Source organism: Antechinus flavipes, chromosome X (genome assembly GCF_016432865.1).
Source record: "Antechinus flavipes isolate AdamAnt ecotype Samford, QLD, Australia chromosome X, AdamAnt_v2, whole genome shotgun sequence".
NCBI lineage: Eukaryota > Metazoa > Chordata > Mammalia > Dasyuromorphia > Dasyuridae > Antechinus > Antechinus flavipes.
In genome coordinates this window covers 21,740,081-21,763,020 of record NC_067404.1, presented here as the reverse complement: position 1 = coordinate 21,763,020, position 22,940 = coordinate 21,740,081, and the positions used below count along the sequence as shown (strand labels likewise).

Sequence of the window (22,940 nt, the reverse complement as noted above, 5' to 3'; positions counted from 1 at the left end):
TGAAGAGCCCAACTCAATCAACCCCTACTCTCGCCCTGTTGCCTAAGGTACAAATAAGCCAGAAGGAAATGAACTTCCTTACCTCCTGTTTCTTCCCTAGGAAGTAAACCTGTACGTGAGCCCACACTGGCAAGTGTGGTTTTGGACTCACGTAGCCCCAGGATGGGAGAACCTCACTGGTCTCTTGTCATCCAAGAAGGATCAACCAGGATTTCTGTTTTCATAAAGTCCAGGATACTTCTCTAGGGACTAGATCACTTTGCGGACTGGCTTCACTTAGTTCATGGCTAGTCTAAATCAGAGGTGTCAAATTCTTTGGGCCAGAAGAACTAGAGTTAGCACAATTTCAGGAGAGTCAGTTGGTCAATGGTGGGATCAGCCCACGGATGCTGGCCACCTGAGTGATGAGTAGATACACGGCAGACTGGACAAGTTGACCACATAGGCCAAACATTCATTACACTTAGCCAAAGGCCTCCAAACACAGGTCTGGCCAACGGAGGTCTTGCTGAGATGCCCAGGTTCAGCCTTGGTCCCCCATCCCCCATTTGCGAGTAAAACTACCTTCAGCAGCCATAGCAGGCCAGGACCCTAGTGCTCCCCCTGCAATTCTGGCTTCCCTGGGACTTAGAAGCAGGGCTTCGCCTCCCAGGCCCTCAGCACCCAGTTCATTCAGAATCGTCACATCAGCATCTAGGCTATTGTTGGAGAGTATCGCCAAAAGTCTGGCCTCCGTATAGGTGGGAAGCTCTGGGGCTCCCACAGACTTGTCTGTCTGGGTTCATGGCAGAGTATTCCTAGACACACTTGCCCTCTTATTACAGCTACTGACTGATGGTGCTCTTAGGGAGAAGGAGGAAAACCAGTCCCTGAGAGGAGGCTTCATGCTGAGTTGCTCCTGGATTTTGTTGGTCTCCTCCATGCTGTTAATCAGGTCACTCTCAGTGTCTATGGAGGAGTCAATAGTGCTCAGCCCACAAAAGAGCTGGAGATGATGGTTCTCGGAACCCCGCCTGGCCAGAGTAGCCATGATCTCCTTGCCTTCAATCAAAGATCAAGATGGATCTTCTTGGCTAACAGTCTGGTTGTCCAGCTTCTGAAGCCGGGCAGATTGCAGAACACCATCTGTAATGCCGAGGTCAGGGCCACACCAGCCCCAAGACCTTCAGAGGGGGCACATCCTCTACTCTGGGCTGGGAATGCTCTTTTTCTACAGGTAAAACTCACTCAGATTCAGGCAGTAGCTCAGCAGGATGGAGATTCTGTTGACGCTGAGTCTGATCACTTCAATGCTGGGTAAGCTTCAGCAGATGGAAATATTGGCAAGGTGACCACAGGAGCCCGGCGAGTGAGCCTAGGAACAAGTGACAGATTTCTGTTAGACCACAGCTGCTCCCATCTGCAGGTAGACTGACTATCATTGGATAGTGTTTAAGAAAATAAATAAAAGGAGCACTTAGATGGCCCAGTATATAAAGCACCGCTCTGGAGTTAGGAGAACCTGAGTTCAAATTCAATCTCATTTACTGTATTGCAATAAACACAAATATAATAAAACACAAGTAATTTTTTTTGTCAATATGCAGCCAGCAGGGATCCATTTCTATTTAAATTTGATGGGACTGCTTTACAATAGTTTGAGTTCAAATTAGCTCACCAGCGCTGCTTTCTAGTACTGGGACACCCTACCTTGCCCCCGAATAGCCTTGAAAAACCAAGCTTGTCTTAAAAGGGTCCTCTGTGGTCCCAGCATACTCTATGCCAGAGCCTTTTCTCTTTTTTAGCTTTAAATAACCCTTTAATATTACATATATGTCCATGAATATATCATTAAGGCCACCTGCTTTTGTATATTTCCTATTCTTTTTCCCAAACAGCTTCATATAACCAGTCTACATTAGACAACACATTGTATTTTCCTTCTTTTCTTTTTTTTTATTATAGCTTTTTATTTACAAGACATATGCATGGGTGATTTTTTTAGCATTGACCCTTGCAAAACCTTCTGTTCCAACTTTTCCCCTCCTTCCCCCCACCCCCTTCCCTAGATTATGACAAAGCTTCTTAAACTGGGTGTTGTGACTCCAAATGGGGTCATGTAACTAAATGTGGAGGTCACAAAAAATTTGGCAACAGTAGAAGGTATCAAGTATTCTGCCAGGTTTAATTCTTTACATTAAAAATAAGTGCATGCATCTTATTAGTTTGCAAATTTGCTTTCATCTTTAATAAATGGTAAAATATATGTATACCAAAGAATTGTTTTAAAATAAATTTTTGTATAATTTATTATCAGTAAGTTTTTAATTTGTATACCTATTTTATAGGTATATATACCTATATAGGTATATATAACGATATACCTGGGGTCACATAAAAATTTCTCAAGCAAAAAGGTCATGCATGGGAAAAGTTTAAGAAGCTCTGATTTATACTAAAGTAAGACACAAAGCTAAAATGGAAGACCAGTTGCAGGAGCAGCAAAGTGAGACTGTTCATCCTTGTGTGACAAAACCTTCTCTGTTTTCTCTTGCTCACTTTGGTGGCCATTCTTCATAAAAAGGCCTTGGAGCTCATTCTCTATTTCCACTCTTCAGTAGGAAGCTTTCCCTTAATCTTTCCTCTACCAAACAGGTTAAAAACTCTTGACAATTAACCACATTTCAGTCTAAAACGCCTCATGGGATTTACTAATGCCCAAAAGATCACTGAAGTCACTAATCTCACATCATTTTGGTAACTAGCTAACTCAGTGCTCAAAAAATGGGTTGTAACTTTATTACCTCTTCCCATAAAGGAAATAACAGAACAGGGAAATCTCAGTACATATAGTTGACCCTCCATCTTTCATTATCTATTGAAATCCTTGTATCGGAAATTCCATAACATGAAAGGCCCAGCACAATATGGGGTTTCACTTATTCTTCCTCACTCTTTTGGCTTCATAAGTCTCACCAGGAAACTGAGATAAATGTATGTGTGATCCATCCCTGAGATGTAAGATTTTCACACATAAGGGAATTTCTCAGGCATCATCAGGGTCCTCCTCCCAGCAAGCACTTCTGGGTGTTGCTCCCACAAGAGTGATCGGGTTTTGTCATGTGTATTTTGGGGAAAATGTACCTTAGGTTTATGGGGGGAATATTCTAGTGCCAATTTTTTGACTGAGCTATCTACTTAAATACATTTGCTTGGAACTAATTATGTCTTCTGGCTGACTTGAGAAGAAGTAAACACGTCAGTGAGTGCTTGTGAGTAAGGGTTTTGAATGGATTTGGACCCATGGAGTACCTTGAACCCGGAAAGCTTATTTGTGGAGTCCTACAATGTGTGAAGGAGAGTAAAGCAAGTAAAAAGGTAAAATATTAGATCTGCACTTCAAGGACCTGAAGATTTGAGTTCAAATTTGACCTCAAACTGTGTGATCCTGAGTTCTGTAACCCCTGAGCAAGACATCTGTTTGCCTCAGTTTCTTCAACTAGAAATGGAGTAATAACAGCACCTACCTCTCTAAGTTGTTCTGAAGATTAAAAGAATATTTGTCAAGCATTTGGCACTGTGCCTGGCACATACTATGAGCTATATAAATACTTATTCACTTTCCTTCCCCTAATATGAAATAAGACTGGAAAGGTAGGTTGGAGCCAGATTGTAGAGGTGAAACCAGAATCTTTCCTTTATCCATGAAGCAGTAGGTCACTGAAGAAGACTCTTGAGCAGGGATTTGACATAGTCAGACCCATGTCTTAGGATAATGAGTTTGACAATTGTGTGGAAGATATATTAGAGAGATTTTCCTGTTGTGGTATTTCCTTTATAGGAAGAGGTAATAAAGTTACTACCTATTTTTGAATACTAAATCAGCTGTTTATCAAACCTATGTGGGATTATTGACTTCAGTGATCTTTTGGGCATTAGTAAATCCCATGTGGCATTTTGGATTGAAATGTGGTTAATAGAATCCAAACAGTAGCCTCTGAAGGGCCTCATCCTCTGTAGCACTCCATCTAAGTGTAGATTTTAATCCGGACATTGATCCTTTTTCATTCATTTTTTCCCATTATTATTTTATATAGAAAGATTCTTTCTTATGTTCTGATGTATACATGGCAATGTTGATTTTTTTTTCTTTTCTCATTTTGAATTTAAGTTTAAGATACATTTAAAAATTTACAAAAGAAAATTTTCCCCAGTGTCAATGGCTAGTCCATAAAGTCCATTGAGGAATTCTGGAACTTAATAGAATTCAAACCAGTAGCATCTGAAGGGCCTCATCCTCCGTAGGGAATTTGTTTTCTATTTGGAGTTCACGAAGGACACCTTCTGTGACATCTTCGGTGAGTGTCTTCTTATTCTAAACCTCACTAGATATCGATACTCAGAGGATCATTAAGCAAAGTCATCTCCATAATTGCACTTGACGTGCCAGCTAAGATTTATTCGGCATTCCCAAAATAGGAACTGTATTTATATAACTTGATTTTCCACTCTGAATCCAAGAGGATGCTACAACATACCCTTCTAGGCTTCAAAGAGAAAAGAGCCTCTCTTTTTCATTCTTTAGTAACATAAGCGTAACAGCTGTTTCAACTGAGCAGCTGTTTACCAGAGGACTTTGCCCTCTGCTAGCCACAGACATGCTTTAAAGCCTGTTAAAACCAGGGCAGAGGGCAATCAGTCCCAGTTCTAGGATCAATAGTCCAGTGCATCATTTTGCTAATTTCCCCCCAGTCTTGGCTGATCACTTAGGTCTGAGTGTCTTGTCCCTGACCCCCATTTTTAGGTCTGAGTGTCTTGTCCCTGACCCCCATTTCTGTGCTTGGATTCCCCCCCCCACTGCCTTGCCCTTTTGACCAGTCTAGACATCTCAATATGATTCCAGACTTCCATCCACTCTGACTTGACATTTTTTTCTCTGATTTGGTTGGACGCTGATTTAGCTTCATTCTCTGGGATCCATAAGAACTGTGTGATTCCATCTATATTTATCGGGACTTATAGTGGTGATGTCTTGTTATCTCATCTCCATGCCTTTGCATTAATTGTCCCCGTGCCTGGAATGCATGACCTCCTCGCCTCAGACTCCCAGACGGCCCGGTTTCCTTCAAATTTTAGTTCAAACATCACCTACTACAAGAAGCCTTTCCTGGTCCCACAGCCTCCCCAAAGCTGGCTTGCACTCCAAGGTTACACTGCACCTGATTTGTCTTATGTCTTTTGTATACCCATAAAATCATGTTGTCTCTCTCATTGTCCCAAACTGTATTGGTAACCCTGGCGCCCAGTACAGTGCCTAGTGCCTAGTAAATGCTTAGTTTTTATCGCAGGATGGATATGATGTGGTACATCTCTTAGGAATATTGAGGAAATAACCCCCAGGCTACCTGGCCTTGGGAATGGTGTAGTAGAAACCCCAATAGTAGTAAAGACCCTAATGCTTTTCAAGGAACCCAGGTCACCTGGCCTTGGGAATGATGTAGTCACCTTAGGAATGTAGCTATTGGGAGTAATGTGCGGAAAATGAAATGTATTGGAGAATGTGGTGAAAGAAAGAGAGCTGGGTGGGATATCTTCACTCAGCTGTTCTCCAAAGATTTTTGTCACCCAAAAGTCTGAGCTTCTATCTTGCACCTGGACTCAAACGATGAGCACTTTTTAGTTTCATGAGAGATGAATGGAGGTCCTTGTTAGCCCCATTGCCAAACTTCCCACCCATCCTGTGAACCCCCTCCGGTGATGTCAGTCACCCTGCTCTGTTCTGGGCTCCCCAAATCCCTATAAATTTACCTGCTTGCTCCCTGCTCTTTGGTACCTTCCTCTCTTGGAATATAGCCAGATTTAACTGGCATTACTTTCACAATAAAAATCTGCCTCTTGATTTGGAGATAATCTAAGCCTCCACAGTTCTTTTGTGACACCTGTATCACTGGTCCAGAATACCTATATTCTGGCATTCCCCTGAATCCCGACAGACATGCTGCCCTCTTCACTAAGCTTCTCTTTGCCAGTTCTGTCCTCTTGCTGTCCATATAGTATTACTCATAATGGCTTCCAGGGATGAGGATTATTAACATCAACCTTCCTGTGGATGCCATTGGTGAACAGCCACCGCTTGGATCTCACTCCAGAAGAAATTCACTAAAATTGAGATGGGAGCAATCATTTCACCCAGCCTCAGTCATTCCCACTTCTTTCCAAGGCTTCGTGTCTGGCATATCAGCAGAACTGGCTATTGTTAGTAATTCTATGTTCCAAGCGGGGTGTCATTCCAGTAGAATGAATGACATTTTCCTTTCTTCCCCTCTTCTTTCTACCCAATTTCACTCCTTCCCTTCTTCTCCCTTCCCCCACTTCCAAAGAAATTATGGAGAAAGGTTAAAGTGCTTCCCCAGGGATTACACAGCTAATATGTATCTGTAATGGGACTTCATTTCAAGTCTTCCTGACTTCCAGTTCCGAATTTCCAGTAATCATCGTGGGATTTTAGTGCAGTGTTGTGGAAAGAACTCTGATCTGAGGGAGGAGGGGGCTGAGGCACAACTACACTGATAACTAACTAGCCATATAACTTGAAGCAAATTACTTCCTCATTCTGCTTCTCAGTTGGACTAAGACCCCTTCCAGTTCAGACATTTTATGGTAATGAAATGATACAGAGGAGCTAAGACAGATAAGAGGAAGACGTACCAACTTGGCTGTGTAAAGGTAATACCATCTGTATATCACTCAGTGTGTCGGGTTCGTTTTAGTACGTTTTATTTGATTGCAGTTTTAAACTGCTGGAGTATACGAAATATCCTTAGTCTGGAAGTCGCCCAGAATAGACAGTTTTAAACACGAGTAGAGGGGGCATTGCTCTGATGCTTCTGCTCCCCTCTAACTCAAGAGAGTGTATCCGTGAAGAGCCTTAAAGTGACGGCCAGATGAAGAAGCTATAGAATGATTGTACTCAGAATGGCATTTTTTTTTCTTCTTTACTTTATCTCACCTTCAGACACTTTCTATGCTCTTCTTCCCAGTTTAAACTGTCTGGAAGGTCATTTGCGGCAAAGACCCTAGAGGAAAATTTCTATTGTGGGTTTTCCCCGTTTGAAACGAAAAAAGAGGAACTACCTCAAGGAAATCCCGGGCTTCTGAACTACATTTCCCATGAGATCCCGTTTTGCCTCCAGTGCAGTTTAGAAAGTGAAGTTATCCACTCATCCTCGCCCCGCCCCGCTACATTGTACACTACAACTCCCAGCAGCTCTTGGGGCTTCCCGGGCCCTCCAAGACTGAAGAGGTTTCCCGGCAGCCATAGGGGCAATTTTTCCCAGCCAATCACGTAAGAGAAGAGAGACCGGGGCAAGGAGGAGACCCTTTCCTGTCGCCTTAGTTTTGGTCCACCCAGCACCCGCCTCCTGCTTCCCACCTCCTCCCTACTCCGTCCCCCCCCCCCCCGCCCCTCCGGCTGGTCACGTGACAGGACCCCCTTCGAGAACCCGTGGGAGGAGAGGAAAAGGAGAGGGAGGGGAGGAGAGGGAGGCTGGCGGGGTGGGGAAAGGGAGGAGGAAAGGGAAGGGGGTCGTGAGGGGGCGGAGTGAGGCCCCTGGCGCTGAGCAGCCTTGGCAACAGCAGTGGTGGCGGTGGCCGGGGCCGAGGTGCGTCAGGCAGCTGGAGCAGCCTTGGCTCCAGCCCGGGAGGCGAGGACACTCCTTTCTGTGGAGTTGAAGGAAGAGGCGGCAGCGGATCCCCGAGCTTCCTCAGCCTGACTCCTCGGCCTCCCTGCCCACAGGCCCCAGCTGCCCCTTTCGGGACCCACTGACGGACGGCCGGACACACGCGCGGGCAGCCTAGCGCCAAGGTGCGGAACGCTCGCTGTCAGGCCCAGGCCGGGGTGAGCGGGCTAGCTGGGCACCCACGTGCTTGCCCCCTTCTTTCACTCCTCTTTTTCTCTGCCTTCTTTCCTTTTCCCTTTTTCTCCTCTCTATTTTTCGCCCCCTTCCCATATTTTTCTCTCCTTTCTTTCTCGAGACCCCCTCTTCTATTCCTTCCCTTTTCCCCATTCCTTTCCCCGTCTTTCTTCTTTCTTTTCCTCCATTTCCCAATTTCCCCTTTTTTGTTTCTTCTTTTCCTCCCTTTTAATTTCCTCATTCTCCTCTTTCCCACCTCTTCTTCCTTTCCTTCTTCTTTTCCTTCCTTCTCTTTTCCCTTTGAGCGCCTCTAATCCCCTCCCCTTAGCCTCTCTACACCTGTCTAGCTTTCCTCCTAGCCAATGTCCCCAGAAAAGGAAAAGGAAAGCTCAGAGGAAAAAGACATAAGAGGTGGTAGCTAAAGATGAAAGAACTGCATTTTTCTTGACTTTGCAGTTTTCCTGGTCAGTCATCCTTGTGATCAGTTTGTATTTATTGGTGTGGGGATCCGTACAGTTTCTTTAACCTGTTGCTTTTGTGCTCAGACACATTTAATTTTTTGGTATTTCATATGTCATAAATGGGTAAGAAAAACGGAACAGGAAACCACTTTTTCATCTCGTGGAAAGGCTTTAGAGAAAGTTGTCCCTGGAATTCCACAAACTCCTAAGTATTCTAAATTGGGAAGGGAGACATTGACTACTGCTGTTTGTCCTCTCCTTTAATGTCTCTATTGAAAAATGGTTAAGGTTTATTCTGTTTTCGTTTTGAAGTTGCTTATTCTATGATGGCATGGAAAGAGCCTTGGATTTATAGTTCAAAGACCTTCCTTGGAATCCTGGCTTTGCTATTTAATTCCCTCTGTGAGTCCTAGTTTGTTCAAACATAAATTGAGAGGTCTTGGACTAAATGATCTCAAAGGTCTCTTCTAACTAAATTCTATGATCCAGTAATGTTTTTTGGGCAAACGTATTTTACCAGATAATGCACACAAAGCCTGTCACCTCTCTTCTAGAAGTTAAAATACTTCAAATCCATATGGAGAAACCTTTTTTTTCCTACTTACAGACTAGGAAACCTGCACTAACCTACCTATAAATAAGAAAACAGCTTTTGAGTAAGTGTGAGCTTTTCCCTTATTTTGAGAGAATGACTTGTCATTGAAATTAAAGGGAGATTTGAGAGAGAACTTGAAGAATGATTGCTATCTCCTACCTCTTCTTACTCCAGTAAGACTTTGCTTTGCAGCCAGAAGTATACAATAACAAGGATAATCTGAATTTCTTGTCTTTAATTTGCTGTGTGCTCAGGAGATCCAAACTATTTTAACATATCCCTAAACAAACATGATTAGAAAGATCTAAAGTTGGAAGGGACATTAGAGACCATCTCATCCAGAATTACATGACATCTTCAATAATTGGTCAAGCTTTTGCTTGAAGACCTTCAGGAAGGGTTCATTTCTTTCCTCTTGAGTCAAGCCCATTCCACTTTTGGATGGTTCTGATTGTTAGGAAGTTTCTCCTCATATGTCATTTCTGAATCTAACTCGTGCCTTTGCTCCTAATTCTGCCCTTGTTGGTCAAGAAAAACTGGTCTTATCTTCCAAGGACAGCTATCTCATTCCTCTTAAGCATTCTCTGGTTTAAATATCTGTTGTTTTTTCAACCATTTTCTATTGTATGCTCTTGGGACCTTTCACTCTTCTTGTTACCCCTTTCTGGGTGCTCTCCAAATTTCTAAAATGGGATACTTCTGATTGAATGTAGTGGGACTATGGCACAGTATGGTTAGACTGTCACCTTCCTAAGCTTGGATTATATCCCATCCCTAATGTGGCCTCAGTTCCCATTGAATGTTTTTTTGTTGCTGTATAAATGTGTTAAGAAGCACTATAGCATAGCGGATGAAGACCCAGTCTTGGAGTCAGGAGAATTTGGATCCAAGCCCTGATACTGAAATAACAATCCATTAGAATACATTTTATTAAGCGCTTCCGATTAGCACTTACTGGAAATACAGAGACAAAAGTGAAATAGTCTCTGCCGTCTAAGAACAGTCATACATATATACGTATACACATATACATATATATATATATATAACAACACACACATACACACACAGCAGTTAGATAGCACATCAGATAGAGCACTGGGCCTGGTGTCAAGAAGATCTGACTTCAAATCCGGATTCAGACATACTAGCTGTGTGTCTCTGGGCAAGTCACTTCACCCTATTTATCTCAGTTTCCTCATAGGAAAATGAGCTGGAGAAGGAAATGGCAAACCACCCCAGGATCTCTGCCAAAAAAAAAAAACAAAAAACCCAAGTAAGCTCACGAAGTGTCAGACGAGACTACAGAGACTGAACAATGACAATGTATACATACCTATGTATGTGAACATATATACATGCACATGTGTACACACAGAATATACACAAAATACAAGATAGTTTTGGTGGGGGTGTAGTAGCAGCTGTAGAGGTTTGGAAAGGTCTCATGAGGAAAGTAGTGATTGAACTGAGTTTAAAAAAAAAAAACCAGAGAGTACCTGAAGTGAGGAAGGAGTGAATTCTAAGTGAGAGAGACAGCCAACCCAAAGGTGTAGAGATGAGAGATGTAGTGTGTGTGTGGAACAGCAAGTAGGTTAGTGTGGCTGGATAAAGAACAAAGGGAGAGAAGTGAAATATAAAGGTAGCAAGAAGCTGAGGCCAAATTGGACAGATCTTTAAACACCTAGCAGAAGAGTTTGTAATGGATTCTTGAAACAACAGGAAGCCACAGGAGTTTATTGCAGGGGGGGGGGGTTGACATGCTTTTGAAATATGTGGAAAGTGGATTGGCTTGGGAAGAGGTTTGAGTCAGGGAGACCAAAGAGAAAGCTGTTGCTATCATCTAGGTCCTGGCTTCTTAAACTGTGGTTCCTGTGACTAAATGTATGCGTGGGGGCGGAGAGTCACAAAATTCTGATTTCTCATCAGCAAATGTTTGATTTGTATATCCTGGGGTCATTCTCTCTGGCTCAAAGGGGTTGCCACTGGAAAAAGTTTAAGCAGCTCGGGTCTAGGTAAGACAAAGGCCTGAACTTAGGTACTAGTTATGTGAGTGAGAAAGGGATAGATTTAGGGAAGGTTGTCAGAAAAACAGTATTTGGTAAGTGATTGCATGAGTGAGAAATGAAGATGACCCTGAAGTTATAAAACTGGATAACAAGGATGGTAGTGTCTTTGACGTTAATAGGGAAGTTTGGAAGTAGGTTTTGAGGGAAGATGAGTTTTGTCTTATACGAATTGAATTTTAAATGCCTATAGGATATCTAATTGGAAATGTGTAGGAGGAAATTGGTGATGCAGGCTTGGAACTTTGGAGGGAGATTAAATAGGGCTGGATCTCATGATGTCTCCCAAAAACCTAGAGAAAAGAGACCTTCTAGAAGAGGGTGATCAAGGGTATCAGAGGTTGCTGAGGGGTCAAGAAGGATCAGAATTGGAAAAAAGACCATTATATATGGTCTTTAGGAGATCATTGGTCACTTTGGAGAGGGCAGTTTTGGTGAAATGTTGAGGTTAGAAGTCAGATTGTAGAGACTTAGGAAAGTGAGAGGAAATGGAGGCACCATGTATATACTGCTTTTTCAGGGAGTCTAGCTGAGAAAAAAAGTAGAAGTACAAGGGGATAGGATAGAATGTAAAGAGGATTTTTTGCAAATGGGAGAGACTTGAATATATTTGTAAGCTGTGAGAAAGGAAACGATAGGGAAAGATTGAATATTAGAGAAGGTGAATGAAAGTACTGAAGAAGAGGGGATAGAATCAAGGGTGAGTGTAGAGTTAACCTTAATGAGAAGGACCACTTTTTAAAGACTGGTATGGAAGAGATAAAAGTAAAATCATTATCTAAGGGGGTTGTGAGAGGAAGGGGAGAAGAGGGAGTTTTTGCTAGGAAATCTCAAATTTTTTTTCAGAAAAATTTGAAGCAAGAGCCTAACTAAGAGTGTATGTCAAGAGAGATGCTGTTGGAGGCTTGAGGAATGAAGGGAAGGCTGGAAATGCATGTGGAGAGTGTGGTGGTAAATCATTTTGTTGTTGCTGAGTTTTTTCAATTGTGTTCGACTCTGTGACTTCATTGAGGGTTTTCTTGGTAGAAATACTGGAGTGGTTTGCCATTTCTTTCTGCAGCTTATTTTATGAATGAGGAAACTGAAGCAAACAGGGTCGAGTCACTTGCCCAGGGTCACATAGCCAGGAAGTTTCTGAGGCCGGATTTGAACCCAGGCTTTCCTGACTCCAAGCCCAGTGTTCTATCTACTGCAGTGTCACCTAGCTGACCGGAAAATCAGTTAGGGAAAATAAAAGATTTCTTGCTACAGCGAATCCTCCGTGGAGATTAGATAACATAAGTTTGTAGTGTATCTAGTCAGCACAGCTGCAGGATTTTCTCTGGCTCTATTCAACATCTAACAGTAGCTGTCAGTTAACCACTCAGTGCTCCAGACAACTCTTAAGTCTGTAAATCACAGAGAATTCCTAATCTGTGACAAAATCACAGGTTGCCTTTTTTGCCTGACCCAATGATGTTACCATTTCTGAAACCATTTTGGGGGCTGCTTTCAGAATCAGTTTGAGCCACATTAGGAAAGTGGTTGACCCCAAATTATTTTTCTGAGACTGAACATATACTTTGTTCACCAGTCTTGGCTTTCTGTGATCTTAGGATCACATATCTAGAGCTGGAAGGGACTTAATTCTTCAATTTACAGATAAAGAAACTGAGGGCTGGAGAGGTTAAGTGGCATATCCAAAGTCACACCTGAGTGACAGAACTAGAATTTGAACTCAGATCCCCTGACTCCAAATGTGGCATCTTTTCCACTATACCACATTGGCTCTGACCTTTGGGTTTTGTTAAAAATCAAATCCACTGTCGGGAGTAAAGATCTGCAACTGTTGAGTATATTCAGGAGATTATGCTGTAGCTCATAGACCTTGGAAAGGTACAGAGATATTTTTGAGAAAGATTATTAAAGCATTAGAATAAATTGTGCTGTGGTGGCTGCTTAAAAAGAACAATGATCATTTGGATGTGCAAGCTGCAGAGAATTGTATAAAAAACATTATTGAGGAGTTGTATGGTCATTAGAGGAAGGGACCCTGATTGATCAAAGCGTAGCAGATGGACAGAGAAGGAGATGGAAGCAAGGGATGTTGGAGAGAAACAGAATTTGGCAAGTGATTCCTGTGTGAGGAGAGTGGGATGACACGGAAGTTTTGAAACTGGGGAATGAGAAAGCTAGTGATACCCTAGACCTTGAGAGAGAAGTTGGGAGGAGTAGGAGGTGTTTAGAGTCGTGCATAATCCAGTGGAAAGGGCTGGGGACTCAAGAGTCAGAGGACTTGAGTTGAAAGCCCAGATCTCCCACTAAGTGCCTCTGTGGCCTATGAAAAGTTTGGACTGGACTTCTAAGACCCTTCTGGTTCTTATTTATAAAGCGTGTGAACCCTAGGAAGGCCTCTATTGGGCTGAGTAGTTTTCCTTTTTGTAAGATTTACAGAGGCAGGGACAAGAATCAAGGAAGAGGAGATGTTGATTTCTACCAGTAGAGTAAAATGCTTCTGTCAATGAAATAATGGATCCTTTGAAAGCAAATTTTTCAGTCTTATTATTTAACACTCATGCATGCTTCATATACTGTATTAAACTATTTGCTGTTGAGGATTATTGGTGGTGGTATTGGGTTTGGGCAAGTAGCCAAATTGGAGTGGAAATCTACCCAAACCAAAGGGTTTCTTTAGATTCCTAATTTCACACACTTAACTGATTATATCCCATGCATTTTGTCAATTTTTCTAACTTATTCATAGGTTAAGAAAATAGACAGTCTTTAAATCAGCCATGTGTGCTTTTAATTCCTTTACAAAAATCTGGTTGTCACTAGTTCAAATTCATTATCTTGTAAGCCAGAGATCTCAAAACACCCCATTGCAATCTGCAACCCTCCCTAATGCCCGTTGTGGTCTGAAGCAGATTAAAGTTTAACTGCAGAATATTTAATCAAATAAAAATATGTAGAACATCGATAATGTTAATATATCATTTTCTAAGTCAGTCTGTGGCCCTCAAGATTCTTATGTAGTATTTTATACCCCTGTTTCTGTTTCAGTTTGATACTGCTAACTCTGACTCTAAATGAATTCTCAGTTCGACACAGATCCTTTTTGTAGCAAGGATTGTAGCATTTCAGACTGAAAAGGACCTTAGAGACCCTGGAGTCCAAACCTGCCTTTTCACAAATAAGAAAGCTTAGGACCTGGGAGGACACATATGTCATAAGAAGTAGAACTGGGATCCAGGCTCAGATTATCTTCTAATATATTAATCCTGCATTCTCCAGTTCATCCTGCTAAAGATTTCTTCTCTGGATTCATCAGTCAGCAAACTTTTATTAAGAAATAGAATCAGCTTTTTGTACAGCAAAATAACTGTTAGGACATGTATGCTTATATTGTATTTAATTTATACTTTAACATACTTAACATGTATTGGTCAACCTGCCATGAGGGGGTGGGGATGGGGGGAAGGAGGGGAAAAATTGGAACAAAAGATGTGGCAATTGTCAATACTGTAAAATTACCCATGCATATAACTTGTAAATAAAAAGCTATAATAAAAAAAAGAAAAAAAGAAATAGAATCAGGCACTATGGTTAAAAACAGAAGCGATGAAATAATTCCTCCTCTCAAGGAACTTACATTCTAGTAGAGAAAATAACAAATTCATATGGAAATGTAGAGAGAACAAATATAAAAAGAATGCTAACAAAATTCAAGGTAGTTAAATATATGTTATGCAGAGACAGAAAATCAAAAAGGTTTTTTATAGAAGGTAGTACTTAGACCATGTCTTGGAGGAAGAGAGAAATACTAGGAGGCAAGGATGAAGAGCAAATTAATTTGTGGCATGGGAAATGGCCGATACAAAGGCACAGGGAGAGGCGATAGGGTGCTGTGTGTGAGAAATGGAAAATTTGGCTGGCTGTTAGAATACGAGAGGGGAAGTAATAGTACAGTGAAGCTGAAAAGATAGGTTGGGTCTAGGTTACAGAGGGCTTTAAAAAGCAGAGGAGCTTCCATTTCATATTAGAGGTGATAGGGAGCCACTGGAGTTAATTGAATAAAGGAATGCCATAGTTAGATCTATGCTTAAGAAAAATCACTTTTTAACAGCTTTGTGAGGATGGACTGGAGTAGGGAGAGATTTGAGGCAAGGAGGCCAATTAGAAGATTGCAAATGTCTGAGAGAGAGGATATGAGGGCCTTGACTGAGGTGCTAGACAATGGTAGAGAGAAAGAAGGTAGATGAGTGAGATAACATGGAAGTAGAAATGGTATGGCATTTGGTTGAATACATGTGAGATGAGAACGAGGATTTGAGTTTATGAACCTGTGAGGCTAAAAGAATGCTGGTGGCATCAACAAAAATAGGGAAGTCTAGAAGAGGCATAGGGTTGTGGGACAAGACAGTGAGTTTTGTTTGAGGCCCTTGGACTTTGAGTTATCTTCAGGACATCCCTTTGGAAATGGAGACTTGAAGCTCAGGGGAGAAATGGGAGCCAATTAGATAGATCTAGTCATCTGAGTATAGATGATAAAGCCACGAGAAATTATGAAACCACCAGAGAATGTGGAGAGAGAAGAGGGCCCAGGACAAATTTTTATAGAATACCTAATTAGGGGCATGATATCGATGATGAACTAACCAGGGACACTTAGGAAAGGATACAGGAACAGAATAGAAAAATCCAGAGAAGAGAGTCTTGGGGAGAAAATAGTGCTTAGCAGTGTCAGTGCAGCAGAGGGGTCAAGAATGATGCCAACTGAAAAGAGTCATCAAATGTGGCAGGTCAGAGATCATTGACAGCATTATGCTTGGAGGTTGTCATCTGAGCTGAGCTGCTATGTTTGTGTTCTGGGGCAGGGGGGGTGGCACTGTCAGAAGTTTACCTTTGCAGTATTCCAGTTTATTCTTGAGGATTTTGAAAATCATAATTGATTTCCAGAGTTCTCAGCTTGTCCAGATGAGTTTAGAGTACAAACAAAAGAGCAGTGTTGCTGGATAAGAGAAAGAAAGAAAGAGAGAGAGAGAGAGAGAGAGAGAGAGAGAGAGAGAGAGAGAGAGAGAGAGAGAGAGAGAGAGAGAGAGAGAGAGAGAAAGAAAGACAGAAAGAAAGAGAAAGAAAGAAAGGTATCTATTTAGTACCTTTTTATTTCCCAGTTCCTTCCTTCTCTCCATTTCCTTCTCTCCATTTAAAAATGCTTTAGAGTAAATATTGCCTTTTAAAAACTTGGTGGAAAAAAAAAACTTGGTGAAATGATTAAGAATATAAGCATTTTAAAATTGTTTTTGAACAGAAATGAAAGAGGGAAGTCTAGCAAGACACTGTCTCAAGTCACTGAAAGAACATGTGATTATAATTCTAAGAGATCTCTTAAATGACCAGAAACAGGAAATTTTCAGTATGGACAAAAGGTTTCACAGACCACAAATTCAAATAATTTCTAAATGTGAGGTGACATCATCAAAAGTTCATCAAAAATATCTAAACAATAATGGGGGCCCTTGATTCTTTTGATGATTATTAGGTAATTGTGTTCTCATTTCTGCCCTTTCTTCTAATTCTTTTTTTAAGTGGCCTTTTATTGATGCTTTTTGTTTCTGCATTAGTAATTTCTGATGTAAAATAATTTCCCCATCTCCTTAGCCTAAAATTTGATTTTTTGTGACAAATAAGGATAAAAGTTAAATATAAATTACTGATATGTTGAGCATCTGACTTTGCAAATATTTTTGCCCTTGTAGCCTTTACTCTCCTGCATTTCTGCTGAAAGGAATTATGTTTCATTAACAATAGTCTTTTAGAGAATGATTTTCGGTCTTAAATATTTGTCAATTCCTATATGTTTTATGTATCAGACTTATAGCAAAGATACTTTTTTTCCCCTCCATCTAATGGTTTCTTTTCTTATTCTGTCTGCCCTGATTTTGTTTGTGCAAGATATTTTAATGTTATGTAATTGAAATTGTCTATTTTGTCTTCTCTGATAATTTCCCTCATATAGTTAAAAAATTCTTGACTATTGCTATGAAATATATTTCCTTTGTCATCTTTTATTTTTTTTAAAATGATTTATCTTTTTATTTTTAGGTTGCTTATCTGTTCAGGGATTATTGGGGGATATAGCATAAGATGCTAATCTGTCAAACTGTTTCCCAATTTTCCCAACAATTGTTGCCAAATAGGGAGTCTTTCCCTTGGTAATTTGTGTTCTTGTATTTAGAAGACACTGGGCTATTGTTTTTAATTGTTTCTAGTTTTTGTTTTTTCTCCTCTCTTCCACCAATCTATTTTTCTGGTGTATGTTTTTAACCAGGACCAAAGCTTTTTTGATGATTGTTGCTGTTTCAAAATGTAGTTTGAGGTTTGATCATGTTCCATTTCTTTTGTTCCCACTTCTAAAAGTCATTGAAATTAAAAACCTTTTAATTCTCACATATTATTTTGTCCAGTTCCACAAAGTAACCCTTTGGTAATTTGGCATGGCACTAAATCTATAAATTGAATTAGTATCAGCATTTTTACAATATTGGCAAGGTCCAATCACAAGTCCTGAATATCTCTCTGATGATATGTCTTTATTCTAAAACGTGTTTTATAGTTTAATTCATACAAATACTTAGTACAGTGTTTTTAATACATAGTAAGCACTTCAGTAAATGTTATCAGTCTTCTATTTATCCTGTGTTTTGGTGGTGGATTTTTTTTTGTCCAGACATATGGTTTCATCAGTATGAGGAACTCCCTTTGTAGAAATTTCCTATCCTATTGGTGATCAGCAACTCCAAAATTGAACATGCTGCTTCCTTGAGCCACTGATTACTTCTGAACTATAAGACTAGTCTCTATCCACTTTGCCAGACTGTCTCTATCTCAGTAGCTCAGATTATCTTATACATTTTATATTTATTTTGAATGCTATTTCTCTTAGCATTTTCTCTAAGTTTTGTTATTCTACATTAGAAATATCAATGATTCTTGAGACTTTATTCTGTATCTTGTTATTTTACTGAAGCCATTAATCTTCTCATTTATTTTCTTCACTGAGTTGCTGGGGTTTTCTAAGTAAACCATATGCAAATAGATATGATTTTCTCTCCTGATTGCTTCCGTTTATGCCTCCAATTTTCTCTTCTTGATGCTCTGGCTAGCATTTTTTAAAAACTATTTTTTTCATTTAACAAGCATTAATTTTCTCTCACTGCCTATTCTCCCCAGTTGGAAAAAAAAGAAAAGCCAAAACCTTTGTACCACAAATACTCTTAGTTAAGCAAAAAAAGAAGAGTTTTGCATTGGTCATGTCCAAAGCATTCTTCATATTGAATCTGTCACTTCTCTATTGGGAGGTGAATAACGTGCTTCTTGAATCATGGTTGGTCATTTCATTGATTAGATTTCTTATATAAGTTTTTCAAAGTTGTTTGTCTTTAGAGTGTTATTGTTATTGTATAAATTGTTTTCCTAATTCTGCTCACAGAACTCTGCATCTATTCATGCAGATCTTCCTAAGTTTCTCTAAAATATTTTCATCATTTCTTATGGCAAAATAATATTTCCTTACAAATATGCCGTAGTTTGTTCAGCCATTCCCTAATTAATGGGTTCCCTTTTAATTTCACATTTTAAATTTTCTGTTACCAAAAGATCTACAATATTTTTGTATGGATGGATCCTTTTCTTCTCTCTTTGATCTTTTTAGAATACAGTATAAGCTTAGTAGTGTTATATCTGGATCAAAAGATATGCATGTTAATGACTTTGGGAGCATAATTCCACATTACTTTCCAGAATGGCTTCACCAACAGTGAAATCATGTCTCTGTTTTCCTATAGCTTTTCTAATATCGTCATTTTCCTTTTTTGCCTCTCTTTGCCAGTCTGATAGCTGTGATCTGACTAGCGTTTTAGAATAGTGTCAAATGATAGTGGGGAGAAAGAGCATCCTTAATTTTTCCATGTTTGTATAAGAGAAACTTCCATTGGTCCATCATTGCCAGTATTGCTGGCTCTTGGTTTTAACTTTAGGCTTTTAATCCTATTGATGAAGGAGCTTTCCATTTCTATGTTTTGGGGGGAATTTTAATAGAAATGAATTCTGAATTTTGTTACAGTATTTTTATGTAGTTCTTTATTTCGGAGATTCTCTATTCATAATCCAATTCGCATACAAAACCAAGTGCCAGTTTTTCTACAAAATTGTGTGTGCCATTTTGTGTTTATCAGCTTGACTCTTCTTCCTTATTAGATTAACCAGTCTGTAACTTTTGAAAATCATTGAGGGTTGATTGATTTTTCCTATAAACTTCCCAATATTTATTTCATGGTTCTTAGCTCAGTGCCTAGAAAAAATACCCCCTTCCCCATCATCATGAACCAGATCAAGTGCTGCTACTACCTCCATAATGCTTTTCCTGAACCCTAGACTTTCCAGTTGAAGGTGATTTTCTTTTACATTTCTAATAGTACATTATTTAGATCTTTTCCTAGCATTCATCTCACTCTCTCTGTATCAACAGTAATTTCCAGGTTTAATTGCCCATCACTTTGAAAATAGGGTGTTGTTTGTAAATTAAGGTGAAGGGTTGGAATGGATTGATGGAAGACCCATGTGATGTCAGCCTGGTAGAGAGTCTTTACCAATGTAAATCGATAACCTGATGTCTTAATTGCCAAACCATCAACAATCTGGCACTCTTCCAAGTTACTCTGGGTTTTAGATATACTAGAGATATCATAAATACTTGTAGTGAACTTCCCAGAGCTTTCTGTATGGATGCCCTGTCCCATCCTGATTAGTAGCGACAAATTAAATTTGACTCCAGCAAAATTTACCATACATTTGGGCCGCTGTCATATTTGCTGATATGGGCTGATAGTCTCTTCTTTTGGTCTCATGACCAGGATATATGACAGTAAATGTAGCTAGAGTCAGAGCTAGCAGCTGTAGAAAGTATAAGGCTTTAAAAAAAAAAAAGAAGTTTATAAGGCTATCTTGAATTAGAGAAATCTTTTGAAGTATGTTCTTTCCCTAAAAGTGAGCATCTGTTGAAGTTTCCCATCTTTTTTTTTAACTTACTATTATTCAGAGCTTTTGCTGCTTTTTCCATCTCAGGGTTGGTAAATGGGGCTATTTCTTGGTTTCTGGATCTCTGATACAGCTTCCTCTATGGTGAGAATTCCAGTCCAGCAAGCCTTTGTGACCTTGGACAAACTAGTGGGACCCTCTCCTCCTCAGCTTTCTCATTTATAACTTAAGGACTAGATGATCCACCAGTATTTATTGTTACATACAAGGTATCACGTGGACAAAAGCAAACATTATCATTGTCCTTTAATAGCCTCTATTCTACCTGAGGAATGGGATAGAAGAATAAGGGTAGCTGGCCTTGTTTCCTGATCTGCTATGCCCTTTCAGAATCAGTAATCTTAGATGAATACGAGAGACTTCACAATCTCCCATTTTTGCCTGATGTATGGCTTTAAAGGATTGGAAAATATTTTACATTCGTTATCTCATTTGATTCTCACAGTCTTGGATGTTTTATTACCTCCATTTTGCAGATAAGGAAGCTGAGACTCCAAGACACTTGCATCACAGACAATATCAACAGGCTGTGTTATTGCTTCTTTGACCCAGACAGGCAACCATTGGTGCACTTTTCCATTTCTCATTCTTGTCGTGCAAGTTTTTTGGACAGTAAAACCAGAAGCTTGAGAGATTGGGGGTAGCAAGCAGATCCAGCCTTCTCCTTTAATATATCACCAATTTGAAGAAGCCTGGGTTTCTACATTTAAAAGCTTACTGCTTCATGCTTGCCTGGAACTGCTTTTGCTTTTTTGTTTTCCGAGGCTCATACTAACCTGACCAAATACCAAAAACCCAAATTATCCCTTTGGGTAATGGTAGGCTGGGTAAGGTTTAAGGGTATTTCTTGGTACTGATTTTCTTTCTGCTGATGGAACTGTTGCCTGTGGTAGTACCATATTCTGACTTTTCTCTGTTCCCCCTTGAGATCACGATATGAGTTGATCTCAGCACTACCTGTTGCATTACCAGTGCTGTAATGAAAAAATAGCTTTGTTAAACAAGACCCTTCTTTGTAATCATTTGTCATGTCTCTGTGTGCAGAGGCCGCAAAGCATGGCACGGTGCAGGGTGCTTCAAATGTTTTCAATCCAGCACCCCAACAGTAAAAGACTTTTGAACATAATCCCACAACAGAGGTATAATATTAGTACACATTAGTAACATATTAGTCTAGTACTACATATATAATTTATATAACTTATAAACATGTATTATTGTGTCATATACATTATGAAACATACACAAAAATAGAAATTAAGAAGAATGAGATGAAAATTTTAAAATGTTTATTTCACTAATGATACAAAAATTCATTTTACTAATGGTCCAGAAATGCTTTTCTTGTAATTATATAAGAGAATTAATATCTCTCTTACTGAAAGCAATGCGATTGAATATGACATATTATTATTTTTTTAAATCCTTATGTCCTTGGGGCAGTGAGGTGACCTTGTAAATATCTGTTAATAAATGGTTATTAAATGTGATCTTGCAGATGAATTGTTTTTAAGATACTTTTTATTGAAAGACACCCAATACAACAAGCAAGTAATAGGTCATAAGTCACTACCTTGAGAACTTTTCAGCAGGAGTCATATTTCTTTGTGTGTCACTGAACACAATCCAGCAATAACAAGCAGGAAGGAATGGCCTCTGATTCCAACTGAGCATTAAGTTTTCAGTATACATCCATCCTTTTTTCTTAATGTGGTTCTGCTAATAGATAGCAGTATACCTTAATTTAGTTTCCTAATCCAGGTTCTGATAGCTATTAATGATTGATTCCAGGACATTCTCCTTCCTTTTTCAGTGAGTTCAGTGCTTGGTTCATAGTCTTTCTTTTCTCCAAACTCCTTTTCTCATCAAGGGGTACGTGTTGATGTTCCTCTAAGTCCCCTAATTTCCCACTTTCTCAATCTGTTTAACTCCCACGACTCATTCTTCCACTCTGCTTCAGCTCTGCACAGGGATGCTCATTGCCCCTGATCTCACCATCACTCAGAAATGCACCCCTTGCATGTTCAGGAACTTTGAATTTCCTTCAAAAATGGCTTGTTATTTTTAAACTACTACTACCAAGATCTCTGATCCCCTCATCGTTCAGAAGTATGCCAGACCCTCATCCCTGCTCTCGATACACCCTCCTTGCTTCCCAGAAAAGTAGACAGTCACTGCTTGTCAAGGAGCTCACATTCTAATGGGAGAGATAACACGTAAAGGTGGTTTCAGTTGTGAGACAATTGAAAAAGTACCTTGGTCCTTAGGGTGCTGTGGCAAAGTGGATGGTAATGCACCTTCTTTAATGTCATTTCCTCTGATAAAATCTTATCTGTTTCTGATGGTGAACCTTTTGGCTGGCAGTGCCAAGGCAGCTTGCTCGTACAGTGGTAGATTGCTGGGCCTGGAATTAGGAAGATTCCTAAATTCAAATCTAGACTTAGACACTAGCCATATGACTCTGAGCAAGTCACTTCTGTCTATCTCAGTTTCCTCAACTGTAAACTGGGGCTAATAATAGCACCTACTTTCTAGGATTGTTATGGAGATCAAATGAGATATTTATGAAATGCTTGACACAAGAAATTGGTACTTAATAAATGCCTGTTCCCTTTTTCTCCACTCTTACCCCTTACTCCCAAAGACTTTGATGTTGAGAACTTTATTTTCTTGGTTGTTGAAGAGGTGGGGACCAGAGAATACGGGAAAGGGAAGAATAACTAATAATAAGTCTGAAAAGGCGTTTGCAGCAAGGTAGTTAAGTATGTTAAATGACAAATGGAAGAGTTTATGTTTGAAACTTACTAGATTTTGCTGAACTGGTGGGGACAGGGGGGTGCCTGTTACT

The 22,940-nt window shown here is 39.9% G+C and overlaps 1 protein-coding gene and 1 pseudogene across 3 annotated transcripts in view; one reads left to right on the top strand and one right to left on the bottom strand.

Moving 5' to 3' along the window:
• Nucleotides 1-781: 781 nt before the first annotated feature.
• LOC127543110 (cilia- and flagella-associated protein 410-like) lies at nucleotides 782-2,550 on the bottom strand (annotated as a pseudogene).
• Nucleotides 2,551-7,550: 5,000 nt separating this feature from the next.
• Nucleotides 7,551-22,940, top strand: part of MTM1 (myotubularin 1) — a 97,898-nt gene continuing 82,508 nt past the window's right edge. The window contains exon 1 of one of the 3 annotated variants that reach the window (XM_051969317.1): nucleotides 7,551-7,843. The gene's annotated coding sequence lies outside the window, so the exon portion shown is untranslated. Of the gene's footprint in view, nucleotides 7,877-22,940 lie in introns of all 3 variants that reach the window. The other 2 variants (XM_051969315.1, XM_051969316.1) reach the window with 2 other exon arrangements.